At 44.1% G+C, this 20,047-nt stretch overlaps 1 long non-coding RNA gene across 1 annotated transcript; it reads right to left on the bottom strand.

Moving 5' to 3' along the window:
* Positions 1–1,640: 1,640 nt before the first annotated feature.
* LOC127215499 (uncharacterized) lies at positions 1,641–9,672 on the bottom strand. Its single transcript, XR_007833968.1, has 3 exons — positions 9,548–9,672; positions 3,040–3,063; positions 1,641–1,707 (listed from the first exon to the last, which is right to left on the bottom strand). It is a non-coding gene; the product is annotated as an uncharacterized LOC127215499 (long non-coding RNA).
* Positions 9,673–20,047: the final 10,375 nt, after the last annotated feature.

Here is a 20,047-nt window from a genome sequence, read left to right as displayed (position 1 = left end):
GGCGACATCCACTTGAGACTATGCAGGTGGATACCAATTCGCCTGTTAACTCCTTTCATGCCAGACGTCTCACAGGAGCTTTGGCAGAACACTACATCAAGGCACTCCACATCTACCATATTGGGGTCCCATACTCTATACGTGGAAGCTGGCTAGCAGATTTACAAACTGTGTTGTTTTGGCATCCATTCCCGTCTCTGTGAGAATTATGGCTAAGCTCCAACAGCACAGGCAGCTTTTCAATACCAGAGTTCACTGCCCTGCATCTCACTGTGCTAAGTCACAATATGATTCTAAAGATAGGTACAGGACAAAAGATTTCTCAAATGTGGTGTCCCTTAGATTTCCACTAGTGAAAAGAAATTGCCATTTGCCTCATAGCCAACTTCCTGCTCAAACTGTCCTCATCACCAAGTCCATTTGAGCAACCAGTTTTCAGCATCCCTATTTGGTTCCCATAGATCCTAACACGTCTTCAGCCCATAATTACCCAGAACAGGGTACAGAGAGTGATCTCCACCGGGACTCCTGGAGATACAATGACCAGAGACAATTTCAGAGAAGATAGAAGTGAAAACAGCATCTTGATGAAAAGGAGCTATGTTTCCACTACGGAACTTTTGGAACTAAAATGTGCCACCTGCACCTTCATTCCAAATCTTCTGACCGTGTAATGTACTTGTTGATCATGATAAAGAGAACCACTAGAGCACACAGGTAAAGGCAGTAAGTCCGACTGCTATGGATACCTATTAGGAATCAAACAGAGATGGTCAGGAGCAGCGAAGGAAGCCTCTGAGCCTCTAAAGTAATGCATGTGCCCAAGAGAAACAGTTTCAGCAGAATAGGGTCCCCAAAAACATTTGCTACTGAGGTTCTTTGCAACTTGACATCTAAAGCCACAGGTAACCAGGAGCAACAATGCATAGAATAATGCCATGGCAAATAGCAAAATATTGGGCAACTCTGGAGGGAACTCTTAGAAGTGGTATGAGACTCTAGAGAACTTTAAGACTTTTCTTAAAAAGTAAATGAATAAGCTTGGTTATGGGAGGTTCCCTGATTCAATACTTGAGCCCTTCTTACCTGGAGACTATTCTATGAGTACAGCAGAAAGCTGAAAGAAACTTCTGTCTAGGGTTTTAATTAGCAAGAAATTGGGTATCTTTTACACTGAAATCCTCATGTAGTATTTCTACTCAGAGAGGTCTAGGAGTTTTGGAAACAACAGACCCTTTCTTCTTCTCCCCAGGAAAACCTCAGACTTGAGACACACACGGGAAAACCGTATCCAAAGAGATTCTCTGAGTAATTTGAGGTGGTGTAGAAGGTTTGCCCAGTCAGTAGGCCTTGCAAGCCTGCTGGGCCCGGCTCACAACAGACTGGGAATTTCAAACTGTTCTCTTCCAAGCCCTAGGGCTTTGAGCTGGTCCTTAAAGGCCTCTTCAAACAATGAGGCACCCCCATCAAACAAGAACAGTTCAAACCACCTCAAAGGAAATTATCCTCACTGTGCTTTTCTTTCTACCACTGGTACTGAGGCTCCAAGTAGGAGACTTATGTGGGAAAGTTAGCACCTGGATTGAAGCCTGAAGAGGGTTCTACCCTTCAGTATTTTCCTCTTAATCAGGAAGAAACTCACCCCAAAAGTGTCTTCCTCTGGTTTGTGGGTCACAGTGATAGGGGGTGTCGGGCTCGTATCAGACTCTGAAAAGAAATACAAAGGAGAAGATGGCAGTTAGCTTACCACCCTGCCCCTGTCCTGGGAGGCAGGTCCCTAGAGCCACCCTCCTAGCTGAGCAGTCACCCTCGGGGACTGAGGGAGTCCCAGGATAGCTACCTGCCCTCCATGTTTCAGTGCTACCAAAACATCTCAAAAGAATGCAGACCTCCTAATCCCGGCCCAGAGAACACACCACCCTGAATTGCATGACAGGAACGATGAAAATGGCTTGGAATCCTAACTAACATGGTGATTAGATTTTAACAGTGGCAGCAGCCATCACTGACATTGTTACTCCTTGTTTAGGGTACCTCTTCCATTTTCCCCTTCCTGTCTCATCCCTTCCTTCTTTCACTCTAACTCTTCAGTGAAAGCCAGACTCACATCTTAATGAACAGTCCTCTAGCCATTCCCCCTAACACTGATTTCAGAACACAATGGCAATTAGAATTGAACAACATTCAATGGACCAGAAAACACCATTGGGGGTCATCCTCTATCTGCCATCACATCATGTAAGAAACGGTCCCAGCTCTGATTCTCTTAAGGGACACCTGTGGGATTATACGATGCTTTTCATGACCAAGAACAAGTGAAGGAGTCACAGTTGGCATTTACACTTGTGCCAAATGGCCAGGCTATTCCTAAATAGGGTTGTTCTACCATTTCTGTCCAATTTCAGGCCCAATTGAACAGAAATGGCAGTGGCTGCTACGGCTCCTATCATGGGGGAGTAATCAAGAAGAAAGAAAAACCCCAACTCCTTCAAAGATTGTCCAGAGTTCTCCTCAACTCTATTATAAACTGGACTTCAATGATGCCATTCAAGGACATGTGAGCTCCTGAGAAACACTTCTACCCAAGGTAGGTTCTAGCCAAATGCTTGATCTCTTAAGGCGGGTGAGAAACATGAGCAAGTTTACAGGCTTTACGTTTTCTCTGAGGGGTGACCAGTGGGGGTCTACCTAGGCACTGAAATCTATTGGTCACCTTCTGCAGCCTCTTTTCAGCCAGGTAGAGAGATTGGCATACCTTACAAAAATGCCCAGAGTGGGGCAAAGTGGGATAGAGTTCAGCTTTAGAATACTGCCTAACCCTGTATTTAATCCCTAGTACAAAATGAGGAAGTTGGTAGTCCTCTAGGAAAAACTATGATCCAGGGAAACTACCCAGGAAAAGTGGGCCTAGAACTTCAAGATATGCCAACACCTTCAACTGCCAAGGGGCTGGAAACATTAACTAGGCAAAGGGCAATCTGAATTTCACAGGCCCCAAACTATCAGGACAAAAAGAGTTTCAAATCCAAGCAGACTTACCAAAGTCAAAGAAATCTGTGCTTTCTGAAGGAGGGAAAAAGAACAAAGAGGTAATTAACAAATATAATAATAACAAAAAAAATCAGTTGTAGTATAGGATAGCCTTCTAGCTATGACCTCTCCCACTTACAATTCCCATTCCCACAGCAAGGGACACCTTAGAAATCCTTCCTAAATCACCCTTTCCAGCCACTGCACAACCTCTTCAGAATATTCCTCCAAATGGAGGCTCTACAGATGCAGCTGGTGGCTTCAATGAAGGAAGGCCACCTGCAAGCTAACAACCAAGCTAGTTTCAGTGTGAGGCAGAGAGCTGAAACCCTAGCCACTTCCCTGCCCACAGCTGTCCCTCCCTTCAGGTACTAGAACACTGGAGATGGCACTAGGGAGCAGCTCCAGCTTTAACACTAAATTTCCTTCCCTCAATATGTGGTCACTAAGAAGCTTGGGGAGACCACCCCGCAACAGCCACCAGAATCTTATCATCCATGTGGACATGTGTTATATGCACTTTGACTCAGAGAAATGGCTCCCCCCAGTAATGAAAGCTAACCCTCAACTGGGCATTAATTATGAGCCAGGGCCTGTGTTCAGTGCTTCCGGTGTTACTGTCCTTCAAGCCTTATGAAGAATACCCGAGTTGTAGAGATTAACTAATTGAGTACCATTCATCTAGAAAGAGATTGGAGTTGATTCTAATCTAAGACTAGGCTCTTAAGCACTCTACCAGCACTGCTCATACCTTGAGCACAAAATAGAACGAATCACCAGGGAGGTGACTGGGCACCACCCTCCACTAAAAGGAATGAGAATTTCTTATAGGAATGGACAATTTCATATATGGGACAGGAAAATAAAAGATGTGCTTCACCAGAAACAAAGTGCTTGAAGATATATGGTCCTGGGAAGAGAAAGTGGGCAGTGATGCATGGGTGAAATGTTTGCTAACATGGTGTGGTATGGACCGGCATCATGTTGCCTCACAACACATATGACTAAGTTGTAACTCCAGTACTTGAGGATGTTACTGTATTTGGAGATGAGGTACATAAGTGAAAATGAGGCCATTTGGGGTCCATATAAGAAAAATTAGAGCACAGATGTGCTCAGAGGGGAGGCTTAGTAAAGATGCACGAAAAGACACACCTACAAGCTAAGGAGAGAGGCCTTGGAAGAATGCAAGCCTGACAACAGTTGCTGTCAGATTCCCAATCTCCAGAACTGTAATAAAGTGGACCTTTTTTTGCTATTTAAGAAACACAGCCTATACCACTTTGCTATTACAAACCCAGACAACAAATACAGGAATCGCAAAAAAACACCCACAAGTGCTTTATATATAACAATGTGTAATTGAACAAATGAATGGGGGGAATCTCTTCTCACAGTAGAATTCCAGCTAATAAATGGAAGGTTGGAAGCAGAAACCACCATCATTTGCCAAATCTATAGTAATAAATGCTAAGGCATGAATCATCAATGAATGTTAAAAATTGTTGTAGTGAAGAGATGAGAAACAAGCTATTTGTGTCCTTTCAAATCATTATTCTGATAAACTAAGGGTAGAAATAAGGCACTGTGCAGTGGAGGACTTTGGCAAACATCATGTTGACCAAGCGATAAAGTTGACCTCACCACTGATAAGCCCAGTGTCAACATCCTACATTCTTCAACTGGATGGACCAAAAGAGGTGGAGAAATACTTCCATGTGTGTGGGGGGTAGACAGGAATAAAGAAAAGGAAAGTGGAAAAACTGGAATTTAATCATGAGAAATAGATAAGAAAAACTCTTGTAACAACTAGAGACTTTTCTTTAGAGATCACTGAGGGCCTATCACAGCATCAAAGGAACTGAGGTTATAGTGTGGAAACTAAATTTGATATCTAATCCTAGGTGTGATCCTACAAAACACGGGCACTGATGGGGCCTCTGACCACCTGTCAACAGTCTATAAATTAGATAATGCTGCTAAACCAATATCCTGGTTCTGAGACCCAGGTTGTGGCTGGATGGAGACAGTGACATCTGTGGAGGCCCAGTGAAGAGAAGAGGGAGTACTTTGCAGCGGTTTTGTAACTCTTGCCTTTTTTAGAGCCCAAGTTATTTCAAAGTGAAGTGAAATCACATGAGGACTAGGTCCTTAACCCAGAGTTTCTGATTCATGAAGTCTGCCTGCATCTTGAGAGATTGTAGTGTGTTGCTGAAGATGGAAGGCCTCACACATGCTAGGCAAGCTCTCTACCACCAAACCAAGTTCCCCATGGCCCTGGTGCTATCTAAAGCAAACCCTCTACTGCTGAGTCATATATCCATCTCCACACTGATGCAGTCTGAACAAGACCTCTACCACCGAGCCATGTCCCTAGCCCGGAGAATTTGCCCCAATTCTCAGGTGATAATGAAGTTGCCAATCCCTCTGGAAGGGAGCAGCCCCACACTACCACTTCCTGTCACAAGCCTACCAGGCCCTGAAATATAAGAACAAATCATTTACTGGCTGGCTCATCAGTTGCTTCGCTGATTCACTTGCTGTGGTCCTACCCTTGGTCAAGCTCCCTTTTTAGGAACTGTAGCCATATGAACTAGTAGGTACTTGTCTATCACTATTTTCAGGCAAGGGGTTGCTTCTGTGTAGTCCATCAGGAAAGGTTCACTTTCAGCAACTGTTGTCTGGCTGGATTTTTTGTTTCCTGTTCTGTGCAACTGTGGGGAAGATATGGCTTGGGGGATAATAGAGGAAATGGGGTTTTGTGCATAGGCTTCAGAGCATGAAAAGAAAGACGAGCCAGATTAATCAACAGTATCCACCTACTTTATATTTCTCAGCAGGCTCTCATTTATCAGAGAATATTTTTCCAGCAGCCAAATATTTTGGCCAAGTGTTTGAACCCTGTGAATCTCAAAGTCAGCCTACGATTTTGAGCATAAATCACAAGTCCTTTGCTAGAGCCAGGCAGCATACACACATGCAGTAAGCACATGAATTTTGGAACAGGGAGACATGTTGGCTGCTCTCTAACCTTAGCAGGAATTCCCACATTTATACAGGGGGAAAAAAGATACTCAAAAATTGTCTTCTTATGACCGCTACCACAGGCTGGAACAAGGACAGAACCAGCAGGATCAGAACCTGGGCAGTGGATGGATGCATATGATTGCTATAGCCCCAAACAATAACTCTCCAAGAAACTCTCTCTTTCTCTCTCTCTCTCTCTCTCTCTCTCTCTCTCTCTCTCTCTCTCTCTCTTTCTCTCTCTCTCTCTCGTGTGTGTGTGTGTGTGTGTGTTTTACACACATGCATGCATGTAAGAGAAAGAATGCATGGCATGTGATGGGAGATGTCAATGTGCATGTATATATGATCTGTGTGCACAGTTGTGTGTGTGCATGTGGAAGCTAGATGGCTCGCTGAACAGGGAGCCCACCATTTCAGCTGGGGGTGGACTGCTCAGCAAGCTCAGGATCAGTCTGCCTTGTCGCTGCCTCCCCCATGCTCTGGGGTTATAGTCATGTACATCATGTCTGGTTTTTTAAAATGGGTTCTTGTATAGCTAGGGCTTTTTCCATTAGAGTAATTCTCCAGCCCCTCATCAAAACTTTTCTTAAATAAGATTTGTTTTCATTAGGTTTGTTTTTGTGTGCCATAGAGGCCATAAAAGGCCATCAGGTCCCACCCAGGTGGCTTTGAGACATGAGATGTGGGAGTGCAACAAGAGCCCTTAACCACCAAGCCATCTCTCCCGACACCTCCATCATAACTTTTGAGGGAGAAGCAAGTGAAATAGCTTGTCTAAGGTCACAGCTTACAAGTAATTGTACCAGCACCTGAACTCTGGTTTGCTGGTCCATAGTCACTACCCTAACCTACCCTGGAACTACCTGTTAGAATTTTCTACCTGGACTAAGAATGACTACTGACCTGGAACTCCTGAATTCTCCCTCATCTCTGCACCCCAAAACCATAACAAGAGCCAAAGCAATGAAGTGTTTTATTTGTCCCAGTATACTGCTGAATGAACGTCTTTGTTCTTCAGTGCAACCTAAGCAGGGGCTACTGTAATCATTCCCATTCACAGGCAAAGAAGCAGAGGCATTGAGCAGTTTCTCCCTTGCACAGAACCCAGAGAGCTGTCCATGTGCTAAGCCAGTCTAGCATCCTGGGTTACCTATCTGAAAGACTAACAGATGTATGGGACTTGTATCTAAATCTGCCCAACCTCAGAGATCTGGCTCTTAGCCATAGCACTTGGCTGCTTGGGAATGAGAAAAATAAACACATGATAAATAAGATGCCTTAACACTCTCAGGCCAACAAAGAAGAGTGGGATCCACAGGCTGCTGTTGCCGCTAGCACAAGGTTGAGCTGAGAGGGCTGTAGGTTATTCCTGCCTGCTCCTCCAGATAATTTACTCTTCTGAACACTGAGATATCTTGTCACTTGACATGGCTGGCCCATCTTTTCTGCCACTGCCCTTTCAATCATCCATCAATTCCTTTAGCACAAAGGTTCATGAAACAAGCAAACTTCTCCCGCAGAGGGGTTCATCCTGAATTATGGACAAGCTAAGTGTGCCACTTTCTTTTCCAGCCTCTCTGGGGTTCTGTCCTCACTGCTTCCCTCCTCCTGGGGTTGACTTGCCAAGAGGGCTAATAGTAGCTGACTGCGAAGGAGGGATTGCCAAAGTCACCTGGGGAACTGAAAACCCTTCTCTACAGGACTCACCCCTGAGTCTCTGATTCATGAGGATGAAGGGAGACTGAGAATTTGAATTTAACTCATCCCCAGGTGTTACTGACTCTGGTTGTCCAGGAACCTTGATAACCAAGCCTGGGACACATTGACAACCAACTATGGTGAATATACCTGTGGGCAAAGGAGGCTGCCTACATGGCTGGAGGATACTGAGGTACTGCTTTCTCCTGAGAGAAGAGAGGGGTAAAAGGAAGACTACACCCCTCACATCACCCATTGCCCCTGCTGCCCTGTACCTTTCAGAACACTCTCTGCAGGAAGGAGCTCAAAGTGGCTCACCACCATTTTTAATATTCTTGAGCTCTCTCCATGTCCCAGGAGCTTCCCTTGGGAAACAGAAATGCTATTTCACTTTACCCATCGTGGAGTAGAGATGCAGATAGGTTATAGGGGTCATACTGGCTCTTGGTGTCAACAACTTGTGGGCCTTGAAAGCAGATTATCTCCATACAGAAAAGCCACTAATGCCACATTGCAGGCCAGGACTCTTCTTCCAGCCAAAAGAGAGCCCTCTGTGGTCCCTGGTGGGAAATGTCTTTAGGTGAGCACACTTGGGTGGTGTTGGGAAGATCAGGGCTTAGAGAGTGCTAGGGTCTCAACAATCCGCCCATTACCAACCTTTTCTGAGAATTAGATCATCATTCCCTGGACTCAGTGATAGGCCTTGGGGACACCATTTAGCCCCATGTCTCCCATGTCACTTGTGGGGCACCAATTTTCCTTCCCTTACATGTGATAAATAAGCTCCCCCACAGCCAGCACCCTGCAGTTATTTGTAACTATAAAATCATGTTCCTCCAGACAGACATCGTATGGTGATAGCTTTTGAGCCTCCCCACTTTGGAAGTGTGCGGTTCAGTCCTTATACTTCTCTTTGTCCCTTTAGGACCTCTCACCTCTGAGGATTGAGGATCAGGTAGTCACATAGTCTGTTTCCAGCACAAACCACAAAAGTCACCAAAGACACACAGCTGTGTGGGGCATCAGCTCCATAACCCACCAAGCAATGCTGCAACCAGCCTTTCTTTTCTTGTTTTGGACTTTTCTTCTCCTCCAACTTCTAGGAAGGTGTTTGGACAGATTGAAAGAGGCAGAATCACCTCCCCAAGTTCAGAGTCAGGGTGTGACATTTGCACCATCAGTATCTGGTAGCATCAGCAACTTCCCTCCTAAGTTACCATGGAACAAGAGGCAATTCCCAAGGCAAGCCTTGCTGCTGACTAGCTGACTGGAGCTTGAGAGAGTGATCTGTTAAATGTGAGGTTGATTTGAACCAACTCTGAAGTTCACTGCGATGAAGAATCACTGAGCTATTATAGCATATCAAGCCTCCATCTTAACTCATTCAAAAACCATCAAACACTTAGGGGAGCAATGCAGTCACTCTTGTGCCTATTTCACAGCTGATGGCATTGAGGCTTCAGACAAGCCCACTGTCAAGCCCAACATAGCATGCTCAGGTAAGACACTGAGTCAAAATTCATTACCATATTATCCATCTCTAAAATCCCTGGTTTCTCTACTATAAACAGGACATCTCTATATGTACAGCAGGTTTGGGGGTGGAATCCTGGAGGTAGTTGTGGTAGCCATGGAAAATGGAGGTTATCCTAGTTAGCACAAGGTGCAGATGATGTCTGCCCCTATCCCAGTGTGAGTTCAGTTAGTTAGGTAACTGTGGTCATCAGTGCTGCCTCTTCTTTCAAATTGCACCCCTTCCCCAGCTCCGAGAAGAAATGGGTGCATGTCTCACCTGGAAAGGGCTCCTTAAGGAAGTGTCCATTGATGGTCTGATTGGCTGTGCCCAGGGCATTCTTAGCAATGAGGGTGTAGTTGCCATTGTTGTAGTGGGTGGGCTTGTTGAAGAGCAGGCAGCCCCTCAGAGACCTCACCACTCCTGGTAGTAGTCCATGTGAATGATCTTGGACTCCCTCAGTGGCTGCCCATTGTACAGCCAGTGCAGCGTGGGTGTCGGAGTTGCCACGCACCACAAACTCAATGCAATGCTCCAGGCGTACCTCAGGCTCCACCAGGCTCACCACACGTGGGGGGTCTGTGGGGAAAAGCAAGCTGAACTCGAGGACATAGTCTCCTATGCACTGAAGAAGCCTTCTAGGAAGCAGGATGGGATCCCACTTCTCACCCTCCTCTGAAAAGGCTGGGTAAAGCCAAGTTCCCACCACCAGCCAAGAGAGGAGAAGAGACGTATGTCTTTATCTAAGCTCCCTAGATCTATCTTAGCTGGAGCTCCCCTCTTGAGTCTTTTCAGGGATGCCAACTGTAGAACTGAATTGCAGAGGTATACCATCCACTGAGGGTCAAAGAAATTCTTTCCTGGGTTTATTGTCCCAGAACTTATTTTTCAGTTTTGCCTTATGAAACCCTTACTGCCTTTGTTGAAAGACTAGGGTTGGGGTTCTAGATCAGGACCTACCAATGGACCTGCCCCCATCCCCAGCCTCCTCCTGGTACCTCTCTGTCGTCCATGATGGCATGCACTTACAGTAGACAGTGAGAGCAACACTGGCATTGCTCATGCCCACCACGTTCTCTGCAATGCACGTCAGGGTGAAACCATTGTCCTCGCTTGTCACATTCACCAGGGTCAAGTTGATGGCGTGTACATTGGTCCAGTTCAGATTGGTCTGAAAACCCCCAACCAGAAGATAATAACCAAACCATTTGTCCAAAAATGGCTTCCCTTTTCTAACCCCTAACACCTCCAGAAATCAAGCAAAGGGTGAATGAAATCTAGCTAATGAAGATACATGACCATGTTCTAGATTCTTTATAATTCAGTTGATCCTCACATTAATACTAGGTAGTAAGTGGGAAAATTGTTTTTTTTTTAATTTTTCTTTTGCTAAAGAAAAAACAAAGTACCAGAAAGTTGAGTACCACAGCAAAGACTGAAATGACAAGAAATCATGACATCTAGATAGAATCTGAGGCTGGGTTTCTTCCCAGAGGGACAAGGATCACAATTTCCCCCCTCGTCTTTTTAACTAAGGGGACCCGGTTCTTCATTCTTGCTGTCCCTGGTCTTATGATGCCTACCTGGTGGGTGTTGATGGACTGCAGACCAGTGACTATCCAATCCACATCAGGCAAGGGGGAGCCAGAGCCATTGCAAGTGATTACAGCATTGTCTCCTTCTCGGACGGTCAGGTTGACGTGGCTCAGCACTGATCTCAGGGAGGTCTGGGAGGATGGAGAGGAGAGGGAGGAAAAAGTCAGAAAACAGTACACAGAGAAGCTTCGCCCCTGAGCCCTTCTTGCCTTGCCCCGTGACAACTCTAGCACAACTTGCTTGAGCTCATGTGATAGTAACCTCCTGACCATTACTATCAATTTGACAAGCTCTAGAATCACCTGAGGGAGTCATGCCTGAGGGAATATCTAGGTTAAGTTAACTGAAGTAGGAAGACACCATATTACAGGCTGGGTCCTGAACTGAGTAAAAAGAAAAAAGTGAGTTAAGCACCAGTATTCCTTCCTCTCTGCTTCCCCACTGTGAATACAAAGTGGTCAACTCCTCGAATTCGCTAGGTGGCCTGATTTCCCTGCCCTGGTGGGCTGTACTGTCAAACTGTGGGCCACAAACAAACTCTCCCTTCTTTAAGTTGCTTTTCTAGGATCAATGTGAAAAGTGATGACCATAACCCCATCCCAACCCCCTCCCGCGCTGGTCCACAGACCCTCCTCTGTAGACCTCAGAATGAAGCACATACACTTCTACACAGCGGGCTGTGAGTGCTGCACCTATTCATGGAATGCCATTGCAGCAACTGAACCTAGAGTTTCAACCTGTTGGGGCACTGAGTCTCACAAACTGGTGTGTGTCAGGATCCTGTGGGAACTAGGGATTCAATTCTCTAGTGTCTAGTTGGGCATAGGAGCTAGGCCTCTAGAAAACAGCTGGGAAGCTCCTGGTATGGGAACACCAGAGGCTGCACATTAAGACATGCAACTTCATGTTTGATTGGCAGGTGACTCGGAGAGAAAGGGAATCTGATCTGTGGACTCCTTTCAGCGTTCCCGCTAGCCTTCCCGCAGCTGGCTCAAGACAGTAACTATGACCAACAAGGGAAAGGTCAGTCTGATCCGTACCCACTGCAGAGGTCAAGGCTGGAGATGGCTGGGAAGGAGACCCTGGCAGGCCAGCCTCAGGCCCAGCCCTTTCTCTGGGGTGTATGCTGGCCAGACGAGGCAATGCTGCTGCTCACTCACCACACTGACTGATGTTCATGCGGAAGAGAGGGAGTTGGGAGCCATCAGCACTGATGCAGTAAAGACTCTGGCTGTCCAGCCGGGCCTCCCCCCCTGCTCCTGCCACAGCTGCATCCAGCGGATGTCACAGCTGCAGTTGAAGAAGTTCTGCTCCAGTCTCCTGTGGGCAAGAAGAGAGGGGAAGGAATCCCTGAACGGTGGATGACCTAGCTCCCTCCCAGGGCTGAGGCCAATGGGCCCCTACTGTTCCTCCTTGAAATAAGCCAGACTCAGACAATCACCAAGTTTCCTTGCATTCATGAATCCTAGACTTCATATAGATGCACAAAACCATGAGAGGGAGAAAGAGACAGGGAGAGGGGGAAGAGTAAGAAACTAGCTGGAGGAACAAGGGAGAAAGAGAAGGACATCTGGGAGTGAATATGGTCAAATGTATGTTACACCTGAACTAAATTATCTTAATGGGAGTCCATCACTATGTACAATGGACATACCCCAATAAAAAATTTAAAAATAGTAAAGGAAAAAGGCTGGGGAGGTAGCTTAGCTGATAAAGGACTCGACATTCATACATGAGAATGGGAGTTTTGATTCCCAGCACCTATAAAAATGATGTAAATGCCAAGTGGGCAGGGTGGCCAACCTGTAATCCCAGCACTCAGGAGGTAGAGACACCAGATTCCTAGAACAAACTCACTAGTCAGAATAGCTGGCCTCGGTGAGCTCCAGATTCCACCAAGGAAAGCAGTCAACAGCAGCCTCAGCACTCACAGGCAGGTGCACACATCCTCACATATGCTTATGCCCACATACATACACATACCCGTGCCGTGCATGCACACACACACCACACACACCATACACACACACACACACACACACACACACCACACACCATACACACACACACACACACACACACTCACACTACACATGCATGCAAATGAAATAAAAATAATAGCAAAGGAAAGAGGGGTTAAATGAGTTCACAAAAGAAGCAATAGAAATAACAAATAATAAATACATAGCATTAAGTCCATGCACTTAGTTTCAAAAGTAATAATTTCACTGAAAAGACACATTTTATCCTCCTTGAAATCACTGGACAAAGAGGCCTTTCTACATGTGTCAAGCTGAGATGCTTGTCTTCATCTTCTTAAAATCTCCCAGTGGCTTCCCTTTTTGCTGGAATTAAAAAACCTATGAAACCTGAGTTTCTCCATCGCCTTCCTGATGTCATCTGCTCCTTATCATCAGCAAAGCCATACTCAACCTATGCTTCTCCATCATCCTGGGATGTCACCTCCAACTTATCCATGCCCCTATCCAGCCACACACCTCCTGACTCACCTCACATCCAACCACACTAATCTTCATATGCTAACTAGTGTGACTGGTTTGGACCTGATTCAGGGCTTCTATCTGCCTGCCAATTTCTCTCCCAACACATCTGCAAGACTGGTTCCCCTCACTTCATTAAGAAACTGTAGGGCACTCTCTGACCACCATCTATATCAAAAGCTGCCACAACCCTGAAAAAATACTATTCACCCCCTCACCAGATGCATTTACCTGTCTAGAATTTATTACTATTTCATAACACTTTAAATATTCATATTAGTTTGTTTCTTTGTCTTCCCAGATAAAAAGTTAAGCTCCACAGAGGCCAGAGATGTAACGTGTTTTTGCATGGCTGCAATCACAGTACCTAAGACTGATCCCCAGACACATTTTCCCTGGGGGAATAGGTAGTTAGCTATTTCCAAGACATATTCCAAGGCCATTTTGGGACCAGCTTTATTCCTCCAAGAATTCAATGGGTCCTTAATGAGCACCTGTTCGGTATCTGGCCATGTTTGAATGCTGTTAATAGAGAGATGAATAAGGTAGTCCTTGTCCTCTGAGAGCCTTCACCCAGTGACAAAGAATGGCTGCTGGGGAAAAGAGTCAAGTCCAAAGCCCTTGTTCTCTGCAGAGTCTCCTAGTGCCTTAGAACAAGTCACATCCTTCCCTTCATTGGGTTGTTAGGAGAGTGATGAACAGTGCTAATCAATCCCCCAAACTCTCAAAGAGCACAAGGTAAATCTGAATGCCCAGATCATTAGGGGAACATGATTCTCTCACTGGTCTATTGAGGGATTGATCCGTTGGCACCTGGAGGAAAGGCACTTGGATCATTGAATATTTTTTAAGCACTGGGTATTTTTGACAACTGGCAAATTCTAAAATAGTTAGGCATACATCAGCATTTGTCAGCTTGCAGGAAAGGGAGGGTGCAGAGAGAAGAACTCTGTTCCTGGTCACTAGGACAGCACAGGTAGCATGTACAAACAGCCACACAGCTTATCATCCTCTTGGCCTGCAAGCATCCATGACTTCTCATTCTTTGGGATCTTTTGGGAAAAAGGCAAAGGAAGGAACCCAACCTTTACTGGGCATCTGCTTCTCACAGAAATCTTGAGAGGTAGCCAATATTGTCCCCGCACAAACAAGGAAGTCCATCTAATAATGTCTGAAGGGTTTAATGGTTAATCTTTTCTGTTAGCTAGATGAACAGATTTTATAGACAATATGGAGACACACCTCTGGGCATATAAGGACATAAATGAACAGGGGAGCCCCTGCCCTGAATATGGGTGGACTGAGAGAACCTGAACTGAGCTAAAAGGAGAACCGCAGGTTTAGCATCACCACTTGTCTGTTTCCTAACTGGATACAGTGTCACCAGCTGTCCTGTGATCCTATCATCCTAGCTCCCCACCATGATGGAATATACCTTCAAACCACAATAAACCCCTCCTTAAGTTGTTTTTGTCGGTTATTTGATCACAGAAATGAGAAACATAACGAAGACAGGGAGTTAGGACACATACTCCATGTTCCAGCCATCACACAAACCTGTCTTTATACTTCCCACTGCCTTTTTCCTGGGCAAATGCTGTAGAGCCTGGAGGCAGGGGAGGCACCCACAGTGCTCCCTTGACTCCTGGGGCTCTGTCCAAGGAGACAAAGAGGTAGAGGGAAGCTGTCAAGGAGAGCAAAGGGCAGCAAGATACAGAGGTCATGTCCAGGAGCACCTGAAGTGGAAATAGAAGTCAATGGTAGAGGAGTTTTGCCAGCACATTGGGGAGTTTGGAGTTTGTGCACAGAGAGGAGAGGAAAGCATGGGGCCACCAGTTATGATGTTTTATAAGTGTGGGGTCACCATGCACAGTTGTGTGGTCTGTGCACTTCTCAGAGTCCAGCCAATGCAATGCTGGAATTCAGACGCAGTGCTCTGAAATGGAGCTACACCACTCCTGAGAAAATACCTTCTCTATCTTGTGAATAAGGGCATCAGCTGGGTTGGCTGGTAGGTCCTAGGCCTGTGTTCTTGAACTTCTATTCTCCTGACTCCAGTTAACAATTAAACTTCCCCTGGGTGCCCCCAGTAGTGTTTGTGCATATGGGCTTTATCTCTCATTGTTTGCTATTTTAGAAATTGAAGCAGTCATTTTGACAGGTGAGATGAAATCTCAAAGTTGTTTTAATTTTTATTTCACCTTTTGAGATATTTCTTAGCCATTTCTTTTTCTTCTATTGAAAACTCTTTCAGTCCACAGCCCATTTTTAACTGGATCCTTTACCTTCTTGACTCTGTTGTTTTCTAATCATGTTCTTTGTTTATAACAGATACTAATCCTCTGCATGATACATAGCTGGCAAAGATTATCTTCCACTCTATGTGTTTCTTCTTCACTTGATTGATTCTTTCCTTGTCTACACAGAATGTTTTTGTTGTTGTTGCCTTTATGAGATCCTATTAATTGTTGGCCTTAATTCCCAGACTAACTAATGGAATCCTACTCTGGAGAAGAAAGAAAGTTCTACACCTAGATCCTGTAGAGTACTGCCTAATATTTTCCTAGCAGCTTTAACATTTCATGTTTCAAAACTCAGGTCTCTGGTGCTCTTGGAGATATTTCTGCAGGGTGGTAGATATGGGAATAAATTCATTCCTCTAAATGTGGACTGAATATTTTCCCAGTACCATTTTCTGAAGATGCTGTATTTTCTCTAATGTATGTTTTTGGGCTCATTATCAAATATCAGATAGATATAGTTATAAGTATTCATGTTTGGTCATCTATTTTGTTCTATTAGTCTACATGTCTGTTTAAATTCTAGTATCACGTTTTTATTACTATAGCTCTATAATATGCCTTGTAATTTTCAATAGCCATCCCTTCAGTATTGCTCTCTTTGCTCAGAATTGCCTTGGCTATCCAGGATCTTTTCTGAGTCTATGTAAATTTTAGAATTTTGTTCTATTCTTGTAAAGAATGCTATGGGTATTTAACTTGGGATTGCATAGAAACTGCACAATGTTTTTGGTAGGATGGACATTTTCACAATAATAATTTTACTAAGCCATGATCACAAGGTGTCTTGCCGTTTTCTATCATCAGTCTCATGTCTTTGGGAATTAGAAGTTTTTGTTGAGTTCTTTCACTGAACTCCTTGGTTAGGTTAACTTCCAGACATTTAATTGTCTGAGAATATTGTAAATTTGAATGTGTTATGATGTCTTTCTCAGCCTGTTTGTTGTTGGTAGATAGAAAGGCGACTAATTTTTATAAGTTGACTTTGCATATTGTCACTGTGCTGACAATTATTTTTGCTGATAATTGCTTCTAAAAGTTTTCTGATGGAATTTTGGGGACCTCTTATATATAATATCATGTCATCTGCAAATAGGGAAATTCTTGCTTTTCCTATTTGTATCCCTTTAATTTCTTCCTCTTGCCTTATTACTTCAGCTAGTGCTTTGACTATTATATTGGAAGGGAGTGAGGATAGTGGGCAGCCCTCTTATTCTTGATTTAGATGATTAGATTTAGATTATTTCACATGCTTTTTTCCATTTAGGATAATGCTAACTGTGCATTTGTCATATATACCCTTTATTGTGTTGAGGTGTGCTCTCTCAAGTTCTACTCTCTCTAGAACTTTTGTCATGAAAGCATGTTAAATTTTGTCAAAGGATTTTTCTGCATCTATTGATAAGACTACATGATCTTTTTTGTCTCTCTGCCTGTGGTAAGAAAGTTAGAATGGCTAAAATCAACAAGATGATTGACAACAAATGATAGCAAGGGCGTGGGGAAAGGGGAACTCTCATTCATTGTTAGTGGGAATAAAAGTTTGGAATAGTATTCTGAAATTAGCATTAATAATCACCAAAAGCTAAAAATTAAATTACCATATGACCAAGCTATACTATCCTTGGCATATGCCCAAAGGACTTGACATTTTGCTTCACAGATACTTGCTCAGCCATGTACAAGGCTGCTCACTTGACAATAGCTAAGAAATGGAAATAGCCAAACTGTCTTTCAACAGTTAGATGGATAATGAAAATGTAATATATAAATACAATTGGAATACTACTCAGCTGTAAATGAAAAAAAAAAATGAAAGTTGCAAGTAAACTCATGAATCTACAATGAATGTTACATTGAACGAAGTGACCTAGAGTCAGAAAGGCAAAGCCTTTCTCATCTGTGGTCCCTAGCTTCAAATCTTCAGGTGTGATACAGCACAGAGTAACTAAAAAAAATCAAGAAAGTATAACAGGTCATGTAGTAGGAAAGGAAGAGTTTAGAGGTAATAACGGGACAGAGGTGATATGAAAGGGGATAGGGGAAATGGGAAAGAAGCTGTAATTGCAAAACAGTATCGGAGTCAATACAGCAGGAGAAGGAAGGGGGAGGGACAAATAACACCCAAGCAAAGAATCATATCATTTTTCATTTACCCAAAATAATATATGTGTATGAAGTGAAGTTATGTCACCTATGCTGACAATACTATCCACAAGAGCTACAGACTATCTGGCAAAGCCCCCAGTAATAGGCATGAGAAACCCCATTAGAGTTGTTGATCAGAGACTCCCAAAATAATATAGACTCCTGCTGTTGCCCTTGGTTGCCTCTCAGAGGCTGAAGTTAAGCTCCTACTGTGGAATACACCAGACACTTAAGGCTCAGGACTTGCATTATTGGAGAGAGATCTAGTCCAGTGGTTCTCAGCCCTTTGGCGGGTCACATACCAGATATCTTGCCATCATATATTTGCATGACAAATCCTAACAGTAAAAAAATTACAGTTAGGAAGTACAGTGAAATAATTTTAAGGTAGGTGTTACCACATATGAGGAACTGTATTAAAGGGTCTCAGCATTATGGAGGTTAAGAACCACTGCCCTAGGCTGAAGGCCTCCTTCCTGTAATCTAACTAACATAATACCAGAAAGTTCTATGCAAGTTACCAGAGTAGGAAATCAATCAATAATCCTATACAGCTGTGATGCCTATCAATTACAACAGTAACCGGCATGACAAGATATCCCTAAAGATGCAATAGTGGCACTCATCTATTGGTAATAACCAGCAGCTGTCAAATTGGACTTAAGACCCACCAATCACAGGAAACATTGCCTAGTCCAAGAAACCTAGCTAACTTCCTGCGACTAATGAAGTCATAGGTCTTAGAAGGGAACCTACTACCCTTACTTTCTTAGGCTAGCCTAATTTCTAACTACATTCTAAAGCTTATCCTTATACCCACAGATAAGTATAGCTCACTCCTCACCAAAAAAAGCTCTTTACAGCAAATGGAGACCAACACACACACACACACAAAAAAAAAAACCCACAACCAGACACAATGTAGAAACCAATGAATCAATCCAACAGACACATATACAACATGACTCCTACACCTAAGGCCCATTACAGAAGAGGGGGTGCAAAGCAATTGTAATAACCAGAGGACCAGGAAATCTTCTGTGAGGTTGTGTCTCCTATAAATAGCTGTCTAAGCAAGACTTGAACAATGACTGTATGTATATACATATGTATATGTATGTATGAATGCATATATATACATATATACACACATACACACGTATGTACATACATACATATTAAAGCAAGAGGGAGAAATCCACCAGGCTCAATCCCAAGACAAATAATGGCAGGCAATTCACGATTGTTGAGAGAAAGGGAGAATTAGCCTCTCCTCCCCAGTTGCTTATCTAATATAGAGTGCTCAGATCTGAAATCACGTATACATGTAACAAAAATAGACTAAGCGGGTTATATCTATATGTTTGTACATGTACAGGAATATGTAACAATAATAAAAGACTAAGAGGCCACCAATGTAAGAGGGAGTGAGGGAAGGATCATGGGAGGGGTTGGGAGAAGGAAAGGGGAGCAGGGAAGTAATAGGATTATATTTTGTTTTCAATATTTAAAATAAATTATTGAAAAGAAATTGAAGGAATATGTACAGCACCATACTACATTATCACAGATTCTATTGCTCATCAAGGCAGTGTTGCTGCCCCTCAGAAGAGGATAAGAGTGGAGGGGACAGACAATGTCTCAGGGATATTAAGAGTAAACATTACCTCACCTTATACCTTCACTGAGAGGATCCTGGGGACTCTGCCCCAAGTCTCCCCTGGCCTACCATTTAAGGCCCTGGACTACAGTGACAAAAACTGGGGAGAGAGACCACAAGTCAGCGTCCTGCAGACAACACAAACGTAGCAAGAAGGAAAGGAAAAGAGTAGAAGTCAGAGGAAAGGAACGGTGAAGAGGAAGGAAACGCAGTATGAAAGATGGGCTGTTGGTCTCCAGAGGATGGAAAACCAGCAGTGAAAGAAATGGTTTGGAAGCAGAGGAGGAAGCATGAGTAGACAGGGAAAGATGGAACACAGCAGAGATGACAGTCAGGGCAGGGAAGGGGGGCTCAAGGGGCAGGAGAAGGAAAGGGAAGGGTCAATCAGGAAGTCTTGGAAGAACTGGACTCAGAGCCACATAAGATGCCTGCATAGCTGAGAAATGAGACAGAGAAGAGAAAAATGTAAACGAGCAACAAAGCAAGCGTGGAGTGTGGGGATGTGAACACGGGTCAGCAGGTGAAGGGTGTCTCGTGCAATCATGGTAACCTGAGGTTGGGCCCTGGATCCATG

This window comes from Phodopus roborovskii, unplaced genomic scaffold (genome assembly GCF_943737965.1).
Source record: "Phodopus roborovskii unplaced genomic scaffold, PHOROB, whole genome shotgun sequence".
In the NCBI taxonomy this organism is placed as follows: Eukaryota; Metazoa; Chordata; class Mammalia; order Rodentia; family Cricetidae; genus Phodopus; species Phodopus roborovskii.
Note: the sequence above shows the minus strand (reverse complement) of the source record. Positions and strands in the feature narration are given on the sequence as shown.